At 41.5% G+C, this 12414-nt stretch overlaps 1 protein-coding gene across 4 annotated transcripts in view; it reads right to left on the bottom strand.

Annotated features, from left to right (window-relative positions):
• JADE3 (jade family PHD finger 3) overlaps nt 1–12414 on the bottom strand; it is a 154058-nt gene that overhangs the window by 129675 nt on the left and 11969 nt on the right. For 2 of the 4 annotated variants that reach the window (XM_065538569.1, XM_005593390.5), the window contains exon 2: nt 11612–11699. The exons of the other annotated variants lie outside the window; for them this stretch is intronic. The gene's annotated coding sequence lies outside the window, so the exon portion shown is untranslated. The remainder of the gene's footprint in view (nt 1–11611; nt 11700–12414) is intronic. 4 annotated transcript variants of the gene reach the window in all.

Here is a 12414-nt window from a genome sequence, read left to right as displayed (position 1 = left end):
ATGTTTGCTTGCCCACTGTTCACCTCCTACTGTGCAGCCTGGTTCCTAACAGGCCACAGACTGGTAAGAGTCCACAGCCCATTTTTTTTGTAGATAGAGACAAGCGGCTTCTAAAATTATAAAGAACAGCAAAAGAACTAGAATAGCTAAAAACACTTTTTAAAAAGAAGAATAAAATTGGAGGAATCATAATAATTGAATTTAAAACTTACTATAAAGCTGTAGTAATCAAGACAGTGGTATTGGCAAAGTGATTAAAAACAGACCAACAAGCTGGGCACGGTGGCTCATGCCTGTAATCCCAGCACTTTGGGAGGTCGAAGCAGGTGAATCACTTGAGGTCAGGAGTTTGAGACCAGCCTGGCCAAAATGGCGAAATCCTGTATCTACTAAAAATACAAAAATTAGCCGGCATGGTGATGGGCACCTGTAATCCCAGCTACTCGGGAGGGCTGAGGCATGAGAATGGCTTGAACCCGGGAGGTGGAGGTTGCAGTGTGCTGAGATCACACCACTGTGCACTCCCACCTGGGAGCCAGAGTGAGACTCTGAGAATAGACCAACAGAACAAAAAGAGAGACCAGAAACTGACCCACATAAATATAGGCAACTGATTTTCAACAAAGATGCAAAAGTAAATTAAAGACATCCATATACACAAAAATAGACCTTCACCTAAACCTCACTCCACTTACAAAGATCAACTCAAAATAGACATAAATGTAAAATTATAAAACTTTTATAAGCAAGTTTTTCTTATAAACATAGAAGAAGGCCAGGCATGGTGGCTCAGGCCTGTAATCTCAGCACTTTGGGAGGCTGAGGCAGGTGGATCGCTTGAGATCAGGAGTTTGAGACCAGCCTGGCCAACATGGTAAAACCCCACATCTACTAAAAATACAAAATAAAAAAAAATTAATCCAGGCATAGTGGTGTGCGCCTGTAGTCCCAGCTACTCGGGAGGCTGAGGCATGAGAATCGCTTGAATCTGGGAGGCAGAGGTTGCAGTGAGCCAAGATTGAGCCACTGCACTCCAGCTTGGGTGACAGAGCCGAGACTCCATCTTAAAAAAAACAAAATGAAAATCTTGCTTAGTGAATGACACCATTAAGACAATGAAAAGCCATGGCCGGGCGCGGTGGCTCAAGCCTGTAATCCCAGCACTTTGGGAGGCTGAGACGGGCAGATCACGAGGTCAGGAGATCGAGACCATCCTGGCGAACACGGTGAAACCCCGTCTCTACTAAAAAATACAAAAAAACTAGCCAGGCGAGGTGGCGGGCGCCTGTAGTCCCAGCTACTCGGGAGGCTGAGGCAGGAGAATGGCGTAAACCTGGGAGGCGGAGCTTGCAGTGAGCTGAGATCCGGCCACTGCACTTCAGCCTGGGCGACAGAGCCAGACTCCATCTCAAAAAAACAACAAAAAAAAGGACAATGAAAAGCCAAGCTACATACAGAAAATATTTGCTGATAAATCAAATAACCAAAGGATTTTTACCCAGACTATTAGGGAAAAAACCTCAAAAACAACAGTAAGAAACAACCCAACTTAAATAAGCAAAATATTTGAACAAATACTTCTCTGAACAAATACTTGGGCAAAATACTTCTCTCTGATGGGTTTGACAAAAGTCATGAATTTGAAATTAGCCCAGCACTTTTTTTTTTTAAGGATGGGAACAACGCTGCTTCCAGCTTTCTACATCCTGGGGCAGAAGCTGGCCAAGCTAATTATTTTTTCTGAAACACTTTATTGTGAAACATTAAATAGTGGATTTTTTGTTTTTAAATAATCACCAGGAAAAATGGGTTGAAATTTTTTCTTCCACTCCTGTTCTCAATCCACTCCACTTCACCCTCCCTGGTATTTTAAAATTTGGTTCAGACTTCCTCTGCAGAGGATTCCCTATACTGCACACGAAGTTGGCACTTTGATCCTTTTGTATGAATGGGAATTATACCTGGATTACTTCTCAGTTTGAATTTTTATTGTAAGATGTTTCATGCTTCTTTCAATAAAGTTGTCAAGCTGACTCAGAATACTTATAAATACCAGAATTAGTGAACCATGTTTTAACCTGTTCTTCTTGGTTCTCCGCACATTTCAAATTTGTGTGTATTTAATATTCAGTGGTCTTGTACTGTACATAACTAAGCTTTTGTTAATGTGAAGGAGTTCCACTCTTTTGCATGACTCCATTTTTAGTTCTTTGGGTAATGACAAGGCAGACTGCAACCCTCCGTTTGGGCTCTGCTCTCCATTTTTATTCTGGACAACTGCAAATCAGTGATTGACATTAAGAACCAGTGGAGCTACTTTTTGACAAAGGGGAGCGGGAACATGGGGATGTGCAGGGCCAAGCACAGTGTCCATAACAAAATGGCCATTAGCTGAATTTGTTGATTTGATTATGCTGTTCAGTAGTATGAAAAGTATTAAAATCTGTTAGAGAAAAAAAGGATATACATGAGCTATAGTGTATCTTGCCAAAACTATTAGATTTTTGAGTCAGCTGATAGTTTATCAATTTTTATTGCTACGATATAGTTATTTTATGGCAATTACTAGGAAAGGCAGATTATAGAAATAGTGTTTAACAAGAAAGACCCTGTGTGTGAGTCTGCTTGCCATGGATCTCCTAAAACAAAGGCTCTTAATGTCATCCTCTCAGCTTAGAACAGTAACATGATAGGAAGGAACATTAGTTTCCCATTTTGTGAGAGAAGTCCCAGAAAGTCTTTCTGCAGTGTTCTTGAGTACCTGCAGAGGTATCCAAAATTATTCCTGTGAAGACCTCTTCAGGTACTAGCATGATCACAAAGGTATTTCAAGGTGCTGGTACAGCATCAAAACCAACAGTCAGTAATGGGTTTCAGGGACTCTGTACAGGATGGGTCATGACCCACAGGCAATGTTGTAGAATGTTTGGGTGTTGAAATATAATTTTCAAAATTAAAAACATGACTCATACAAATGTAGACTGAACACATGTCAAAGACATTTAACTTATTAGGGAACTAACAGGATTTAAAGCTTATTCAAAGAATATTTGAGAGACTTGGTATATATAGGCCTTGAAAGAATGCTCGAATAAAATTGCTAAATTAGACAGAAAAGTGGTTATGCCCTATAGGAAAGTTCATCTGTAGTCTTTACGATAATTTCTTCTACCAAACAGAAAATTTTACATCTCTCCCAGGAAAAAATCTATAAGTTAACATGCTGCTTGAAAAGGTCTCAACTCTAATCATTAGTGAACAGTGAGCCAAACTAAGACGCAATCCCCTAGAGAACTAAATAATTATTGGGTAGGCCCGTCAGCCAATGCTCCAGTATGACACTGAAAGGATATTCAGACATTCTTTTGCTTTAAGTCTTAAGTAATTTCTATTAACAGAGGGCTAATGGTTTATTTTGTAACTAAGCCTTTGCAAGTAAAATTAAGGTACTAGGGGGCCACCTTTTAGAACAGTGTTGTAGTGCTTATGTATTTTTACTTTACACAGGCATTTCAAGACAGTCATTTATTTACCTTTTAAACAAATCATAGAATCTTAGAAGTCAGATTAGATCCAGCTATCTTCTAGTACAAGAATGCTTTATTTAGCAGTCTTGACAGGTGATCATGAAGCACTGGTATACAAGGAAGAAAGAAACTAACATTGAGTGCCTATTATATGCAAGTTTATTTTCAAAGGGCCAAACTTCTTTTCACATAGTAACATGTTACCTATATATTGAGCCACATTTATTAAATAAATGGATTTCTTCAGCATAATTGCTTTGATGACAAAATCTTTAATTTAAAAAATTTATATAGGCTGGGCGTGGTGGTTCATGCCTGTAATCCCAGCATTTTGGGAGGCCGAGGCAGGTGGATCACCTGAGGTCAGGAGTTCAAGACCAGCCTGGCCAACATAGTGAAACCCCGTCTCTACTAAAAATACAAAAAATTAGCTGGGCATGGGTGGCAGACACCTGTAATCCCAGCTACTCAGGAGGCTGAGGCAGGAGAATCGCTTGAACCCAGGAGGCGGAGGTTGCAGTGAGCTGAGATCGCACCATTGCATTCTAGCCTGGGCAACAAGAGTGAGACTCTGTCTCCAAAAAAAAAAAAAAAAAGAAAGAAAGAAAGAAAAAAATTTACATACACTGTAATTTATCCTTTTTAATGTTCAGTTAAAGTTCTGACAAAAGTATACTATTGTAATTACTATCACAAACAATATATTAAAAAGTTCCATGCATAATTGTTTTTAAAATGTCAATTAATCAACAGGTATTTACTGACTACTGATGTGTCTAGTAGTCACTGGTTAGTCTTTAAGTGGAGATATGCCAGGGAATGAGAAAAGGCATAAGAAAAAGGTATTATGCCTGCCTCCAAAGAATTCCCCCAGTTTAATCATTAAAGGCACGGTTTTACACATGAACCAAGCACGAGATGCAAGAAAACACAGGCAATCCACTAGGTAATCATCTGTGTGAGATGCGGGCTCTAGTCTTGACATTGCCATCATGTGACTTTGAATAAGCCATTTATTATTATTTCTTACCTGTGCCTTCCTTTCCTCATTCATAACTAGAAGGGGCTGTCTCAATTTCTAAGGTTCCTCCTAACTATAAGCACATGTGATTCAGGTAGTGAGGGTTCAGGGTATGGATGGAGGGCTGGGAAGTTGAGAAGAGCTTTATGGCACTGAGGTGGTCAGTGGATTGACTTCACAGGGTTAGAGAATGAGGGTAAGTAGGAGGGATGCAACATAGAGCTGAGGTGGGGTGTAATGAACTGTCTGTCATAGGGCTGTGATGGGGGCAAAAGGATGGATGCTGGCGCAGTGGAGCAAAGAAGAACTACAAGGTCCTATTCTGGAAGAATGCGTTGAAGTCAAGCTTTGAATTTTTGTGAGAGCCAAGAGGACTGGGAAGTTTGGTTGTCTATTAAGCAAAGAGAGGAGTGACACCACAATGACAGTAATCCACAACAGTCTTTTACTGAAAACCTGCCTTGGGTCATGCCCTCTAAGCCCTGGGGATATAGCAGTACAAACCCTGCCCTTTCAGTTATTTATTGCTATGTAATTCACCCCAAAACTTAGTAGCTTAAAATAATAACCATTTTATTAGCTCACAATTCTGTGGATTAGCAATTTGGGCTAGAATCAGCTAGGTGGTTGTTCTGCTGGTCTTTTCTGTGGTCCCTCATATGGTGACAGTCATCTGCCAATGTAACTGGGGCTGAATGTTCTAAGATGGCTTCACTCACATATCTGACGGCTGGTTGACGACTGGATCTCTCTCTCCCTCTCCACACCATCTCCCTTCCTCCAGCAGGTTAGCTGGGGCTTCCTCACATGACTGCCTCAGAATGGAGAGTAAGAAGGAAGCTACAAGACTTCTTGAGACCTAGGCTCATAAGTCATTTGGAGTTACCTGTGTCATGTTTTACTGACCAAAGCAAGTCACAAGGATAGCCCAGATTCAAGGAGTAGAGAAACAGACTCCACCCCTTGTTGGGAGGATCTGCAAACTCACACTCTACGTGTACACACAGAGACGAAAGGACATTGTAGCCATTAAGTATTCTACCACACTATCCCATCTGGGTAAATGAGTGTTGAACACATTTAGTCCTGTGGGGCTTCAGAGGTGGAAGAAACCACTGTAGTGAAAAGATGAGCTTTTCACTGGGTCCGGAAGAACACACAGGATGGAACAAACCCAGAGCAACGTGGAGAACACTCCAGGCAGAGGCAGACGGTCAGAATGACTCATGGTATGTTTAGACTCCAGTGAATATATGCTTGGATAGAGTGGCTACAGAAAAGTATTTGAGAGGAGTCAAGGGTAATGGGAAAGATTATGATTGGGTATGGGGGACCCTGAATATCAGGTTCTAGGGAGTACACACACTACTTACCGTGCAGCGCACAGCCAGAGGTCAGTGGGAGCCTAGTGGTGTGGGTGGGAAACAAGGGTATAGTGAAGCCGCCTTTTGAGTCTGCATCTTTATGGACAGCAGTACAGAAGGAAGTTGAGTCAGACTTGGAATATGGTGGCACAGAGATTATGGGAAGAAGGAAGTCTAGAGACAGTTACCCTAAAGGCAAGTGTCTATATGGATTATCCTTAAGAGGCTAAGGGGCATAATTGGAGCTCTTTCAGGTAAGTTTATTTAGAAGTCTAAAAAAGCTTCTTCTTGCATCTTAACTTTTCTAATCCATACTACCAACTAAAGAAAGAAAAAAAAGTTTCTTCTGGATTTATGTTAGTTATTCTAGAGAGAGCTAAATTTAGGCTCATCACACACAGATACACAAACACCTCTCCTGCATAAGTTTCATGTGAGACAAGTAGGATACAGCTGTTTATAGTCAAAGTTTTGTCTATATTTGAAAAGACAACATTCCTGGTTTTAATATTGTAAGTAGGGGCAAGGAATCATGAGGAAGGCTAGAAACCAAAATGAAGCCAGCGAAAAGCTGTCTGCAGTCTATACTCTGAAGCCATACTTTACCCAGGCAGACTGTATAGCCACACTTTTCACAATGGTAGCATGGCAAAGCAGCAGTTTTGACAATCTGCAAAATGTATATTTCTTTTCCAAACTATTGTTTTCCACAGGAAGCATATGGCCATTAGATCATGCTACATGCAGCCGGGCAGGATGGCTCACACTTGTAATCTCAGCACTTTGGGAGGCTGAGGCAGGAGAATCACTTGAGGCCAGGAATTTAAAACCAGCCTGCACAATATAGTAAGACCCTGTCTCTACAAAAAACAAAACAAAACAAAACCCACCATTTAATTAGCTATGCATGGTGGTGTGCACCTGTAGTCCTAGCTACTTAGGAGGCTAAGGTAGAACAATTGCTTGAGCCCAGGAGTTCAAGGTTACAGTGAGCTATCTATGATAGCACCACTGCACTCCAGCCTCGGTGACAGAGTGAAATCCTGTCTTTAAGAAAAAACAAAAAACACAAATAAGAACACGCTACATGTAATTTTTTTTTTTTTTTTTACACAGAATGACAATTGATGTTTGGTTTGTTAATTGTATAGGAGGCAGTAAGTCCCCTTCAGGTATTTGTGGGAGATAAGATGCAGAGAACCTGAGGGTTTTCTATCACTCTGTCTAGCTGTATACCTGCAAGTCACACGTATACAAATAGGTCACAGAGTAAGAAAGTATGGCATTAGTTGCCAAAGTGAATAGAAAAGACAGGACTTGGCCGGGCGCGGTGGCTCATGCCTGTAATCCCAGCACTTTGGGAGGCCGAGGCGGGCGGATCACAAGGTCAGGAGATCGAGACCACGGTGAAACCCCGTCTCTACTAAAAATTACAAAAAATTAGCCGGGCGCGGTTGTGGGCGCCTGTAGTCCCAGCTACTCGGGAGGCTGAGGCAGGAGAATGGCGTGAACCCGGGAGGCGGAGCTTGCAGTGAGCCGAGATCGCGCCACTGCACTCCAGCCTGGGCTGGGCGACAGAGCAAGACTCCGTCTCAAAAAAAAAAAAAAAAAAAAAAAGAAAAGACAGGACTTAATGAGGAAATATGTAGTAAGGGATGGCATCCAAAAGAGTAGAATTGAGGGTAGTGGAAAATCTCTCGCTGAGATAGAATTTACAGGAATTTGGAAGAATTGGCCAAGGCAGGATTGGCAGGGCAAAGAGGGAAGGATGTCCCAGCTGTGAGGAAAGGTTCCAGGTAAACATGAGTGTTGGACTGTTGATGGTACGGGGGAGGGAAGGCAGTGCAGAAACAGTCCAGAGATGACATCTCTAAGATTGTGAGCTCAAGACTTCTTGTTTCACCCAGTTCTCCTGAAATCCCAGGTAAAGAACTGTCACAGTTGATGGACTGTACCATGTGAAAATATTACAAAACGATGAACAGACAATAAAAGAACATTTAGGTTCCTTATTACAAATGCTGAATTTCATTCACTGCCTGGTGGGTGAATGGGTAGTATTCTGTGCATACCTCATAGGATAGGGGAAAATTCTCCAGGGGAAAACATATCCTCTCTGCCTTTGGTGCCTGCTCAGACTGAGCCAGACCATACTATGTGGCAGTTATGCAAGAAAGGCTCTCCACTGCATTTTCTAATGGTATAGTGCTCTAGGGCAAGACCTGCTGAGTATTTCTGTAATTCCGACCTCAATGTGTTCCTCAAAACTGGGGAGATTAAGCCAGGTGTGGTGGCTCCCGCCTGTAATCCCAGCACTTTCTGAGGCCAAGGCAGGTGGATCTCCTGAGCTCAGGAGTTTGAGACCAGCCTGGGGAATATGGTGAAACCCCATCTCTACAAAAAAATACAAAAATTAGCTGGGCATGGTGGTGTGTGCCTGTAGTCTCGTCTACTTGGGAGGCAGAGGTAGGAGGATCGTTTGAGCCCAGAAGGTGGAGGTTCCAGTGAGCCAAGATTGTGCCACTGCACTCCAGCATGGGCAACAAAGTGAGACCCTGTCTCAAAAAAAAAGAGCTCCTGTAAAAAGATGTGTTTTAAGATAAAAATTGAGAAATCATAGATGGCTAACATCATGGGAGCTCCAAGAAATCAGGCCTTGTCAGCGTCCTCAACAGGTAGCTTTCTTTAAAAAAGTATAAAAACAAGGTTTGGTGGTTATACAAATTATCTATTTTGTGGGGAAGTACTCAGGTTTATGCAACTGAAGAGTGTCTAGCTTAAGACTTAGTATATAGCAAGCACTCAATAAGTGTTCACTGATCCTGAGCTACTTTTTTCAGCTTCTTACATGAAATATAGCAATGTATTCAATTTTTGGTGAATATGATTCTTCGATGTTGAGAGGGCAAGTCAAACCACCAAACCTGGGCATCTGGTCCAACCTTTGGACGTTATACAAGACTCTCATACATCTATGTTCCTAAACTTTTTTGCCACTGAGGACTTCTGAAATTTTCCCCAGAGACAGCATATTTTGAAGGCTTGCCTACCAAACACACCACAATTACAGATTACTTAATTTATCCGTTTTAATTCATCAAAGATGAATGTTTCTCACAAAAAAGGTTCTATTAAACATGAGATAATAATATATTCAGTATATCATACATTGCTCAGCATTTTATCCTTAATGTCATTTATTCCACACAACAATACCAGTGGTTATTAACTTCATTTTACAAATGAGGAAAGTGAGGCACAAAGAGGTTAAACTGACTCAAGGCTGCACAGCTAGTAAAAAGAAAAAGTAGGATTCAAACTTGGGTCTCTGCTGCTCTATCCATTCTAGCATTCAAACTCTAGCTAACTAGTTTTACCATGAATGGTAGTACAGTTCTAGCAATCATACTCCCAGGTATTTATCCCAGAGAAATGCAAACTTATATGCCCACAAACACATGTACATGAATTTTTATAGTGGCTCTACTCAATCACCAGAAACTGGAAACAACTAAAATGCCCTTCAATGGTGAATAATTAAACAAGCTGTGGTATATTTGGACAATGGAATACGACTCAGCAATAAAAAGGAACAAACCATTGATATACACAACTTGGATGAATCTCAAAAGCATTACCCTGAGAGAGGAAAATGAGATTCAAAAGATTACAGTTTGACTCCATTTATGTGATATTCTCAAAATAACAAAACTGTAGTGATAGAACACAGATCAGTGGCTGCCAGAGTTTAGGATGGAAACAGAGTATGACTAAAGAGTCAGCATAAAGGAATTTTTTGGGGTAATAGAACTGTTCTGCACCGTGATTGTGGTGGTGGTTGCACTGATCTATATATGTGTTAAAAGTCCACAGAACTGGGTCAGGCGTGGTGGCTCATGCTTGTAATGCCAGCACTTTGGGAGGATCACTTGAGCCCAGTTTCAAGACTAGCCTGGGCAATATAGTGAGACCTCGTCTCTAAAAAAAAAAACTAGAAAATTAGCTGGGTGTGGTGATGCCTGCCTGTAGACCTAGCTACTCAGGAGGCTAAGGTAGGAGGACTGCTTGAGCCCAGGAGTTCAAGGCTACAGTAAGCAACACTGTGACACTCCAGCTTGGGCAACAAAGCGACACCCTGTCTCAAAAAAAAAAAAAAAAAAAAAAAAAAATTGACCAGGCGCGGTGGCTCACGCCTGTAATCCCAGCACTTTGGGAGGCCGAGGCGGGTGGATCACGAGGTCAGGAGATCGAGACCATCCTGGTTAACACAGTGAAACCCCGTCTCTACTAAAAAATACAAAAAATTAGCTGGGTGTGGTGGCAGGTGCCTGTAGTCCCAGCTACTTGGGAGGCTGAGGTAGGAGAATGGCATGAACCCAGGAGGCAGAGCTTGCAGTGAGCCGAGATCACGCCACTGCACTCCAGCCTGGGCGACAGAGCAAGACTCCGTTTCAAAAACAAAAACAAAAACAAAAAAATCCACAGAACCATAAATAACCCCAAAGTCCATCCTACTGTATAATTTTTTTAAGTCAATAGGACAGGTGCAGTGCCTCAGGCCTATAATCCCAGCACTTTGGGAAGCTGAGGCAGGAGGATCACTTGAGCCCAGGAGTTCAAGACCAGCCTGGGCAACACAGTAAGGTCCCATCTCTTAAAAAAAAAAAAAAAGAAATAAAATTAGCTGGGCGTGGTGGTGTACACCTGTAGTCCTAGCTACTCAGGAAGCTGAGGTGGGAAGATTACTTGAGCCCAGAAGTTTGAGGCTGCAGTTAGCTATGATACCGCCAGTGCACTCCAGCCTGGGTGATGGAGTAAGACACTGACTCTCAAAAAAAAAAAAAAAGTCAATAGGTCATTTTTTTTTTTTTTTTTTGGAGACAAGAGTCTTGCTCTGTCGCCCAGGCTGGAGTGCAGTGGAGCGATCTCGGCTCACTGCAAGCTCTGCCTCCCGTGTTCACACCATTCTCCTGCCTCAGCCTCCCAAGTAGCTGGGACTACAGGCACCCGCCACCACACCCGGCTAATTATTTTTGTATTTTTAGTAGAGATGGGGTTTCACCGTGTTAGCCAGGATAGTCTCAATCTCCTGACCTTGCGATCCACCTGCCTCGGCCTCCCAAAGTGCTGGAATTACAGGCCTGAGCCACCGCGCCCGGCCAATAGGTCATCTTTTTAGTTACTACTAATTTCTGTGCTTCCCATTTACTACAACATTTCCACTGACCACTAACAATAGGATTTAAAAATTAAAATAGCTATACTATAAAGTAAAACAAAGAACCATTATCATGCCACACATCCCCACTGAATGATAATAGTCATCTCTTTAAATAAGCATTCCTTAAAAGTTAAATAAATTTGAGAGCTTATTCCCTTAAAAATAAAAGTATTTTACTAAGTTATTAGATGGCATGATATTTCACATAGCAATTTGTATAGTAAAACAGAAATAGTAATCAAAATTAACCCTGGGAAGGAGAATGTGATAGGATGAGGATGTCAAGGACAACCGTGGCTCTTTCTACAATTTTTCAGTTTTTTTGCTAGGATGCATTCATGTATCATTAGTATAAAAATAGAGTTCTTAAAAGAATTAAACCCTTCTAGATTGAAATGGAGATATTGTACAAGTTGCAATATCCTTCCCTCCATGGGGTTTCCACTGCCCTTGGGGACCCCTTGGTTATTCCACTTACCAAGTCAGGTTTGTATTCTACTCAATACCTAGCGCCTCACTCATAGCACAGTGGGCACTCAACAAATGTCTGCAGAAGCGAACGGCACCTGGCAATGTGGAGAACAAAAATGACAAAAACATGGTCACTAACAAAATCTATAATCTAAATAGAAAAAATCATGCTCTAATTTTGAGTGATGCAAATTACTGAGTGCTAATGACATATTAAAAAACTACAGGCATACATTGAATTTTGGAAGAGAGCAAGACAAACATATAATGTTTAAGTGGGATAGAGGCTTTTTAAGCCTAAAACAGGGAGAAACCAAACTAGAATCAATTATTCCTGGCTCCCTAGCCATAAAACCATAAAATTCAAGAGAGTAAGAAAAATAAAAATAAAGGAAAACTAACCTGTACTGAGTTTCTATGTACCATGCACTGCATTAGACATTTATACAGATTAAAACTTTCAGGTTTCAGCTTGGATATAAAGCACTAGGATGCTATCATCTCCATTCTCACAACAAGAAAAATGCTAGACAAACTGAAAAGCAATTACTTTTCTTTGACATATGACAGAACTGAGGTCCTAGGACAAACCAGTATCCCACAATCTCAATATATGGAAAGACACATACCCGCAGGGAGACACAGGATCCGAGCATATAAACTTGTAGGAAGACCAAACTAGAAGTTCTGACAAATTACTGGAGACCAGAGTATGAGCTGGCATCAGAGTGTGAAGCTTGTAAGAGGTTGCTACACTCTTACAAGCTTTTCCTACAGGAATTCCACCAGGCTCTCACAGGGAAGATCAGG

Source organism: Macaca fascicularis, chromosome X, assembly GCF_037993035.2.
Source record: "Macaca fascicularis isolate 582-1 chromosome X, T2T-MFA8v1.1".
NCBI classification, from domain to species: domain Eukaryota; kingdom Metazoa; phylum Chordata; class Mammalia; order Primates; family Cercopithecidae; genus Macaca; species Macaca fascicularis.
This window is presented reverse-complemented; position numbering and strand designations above follow the sequence as displayed.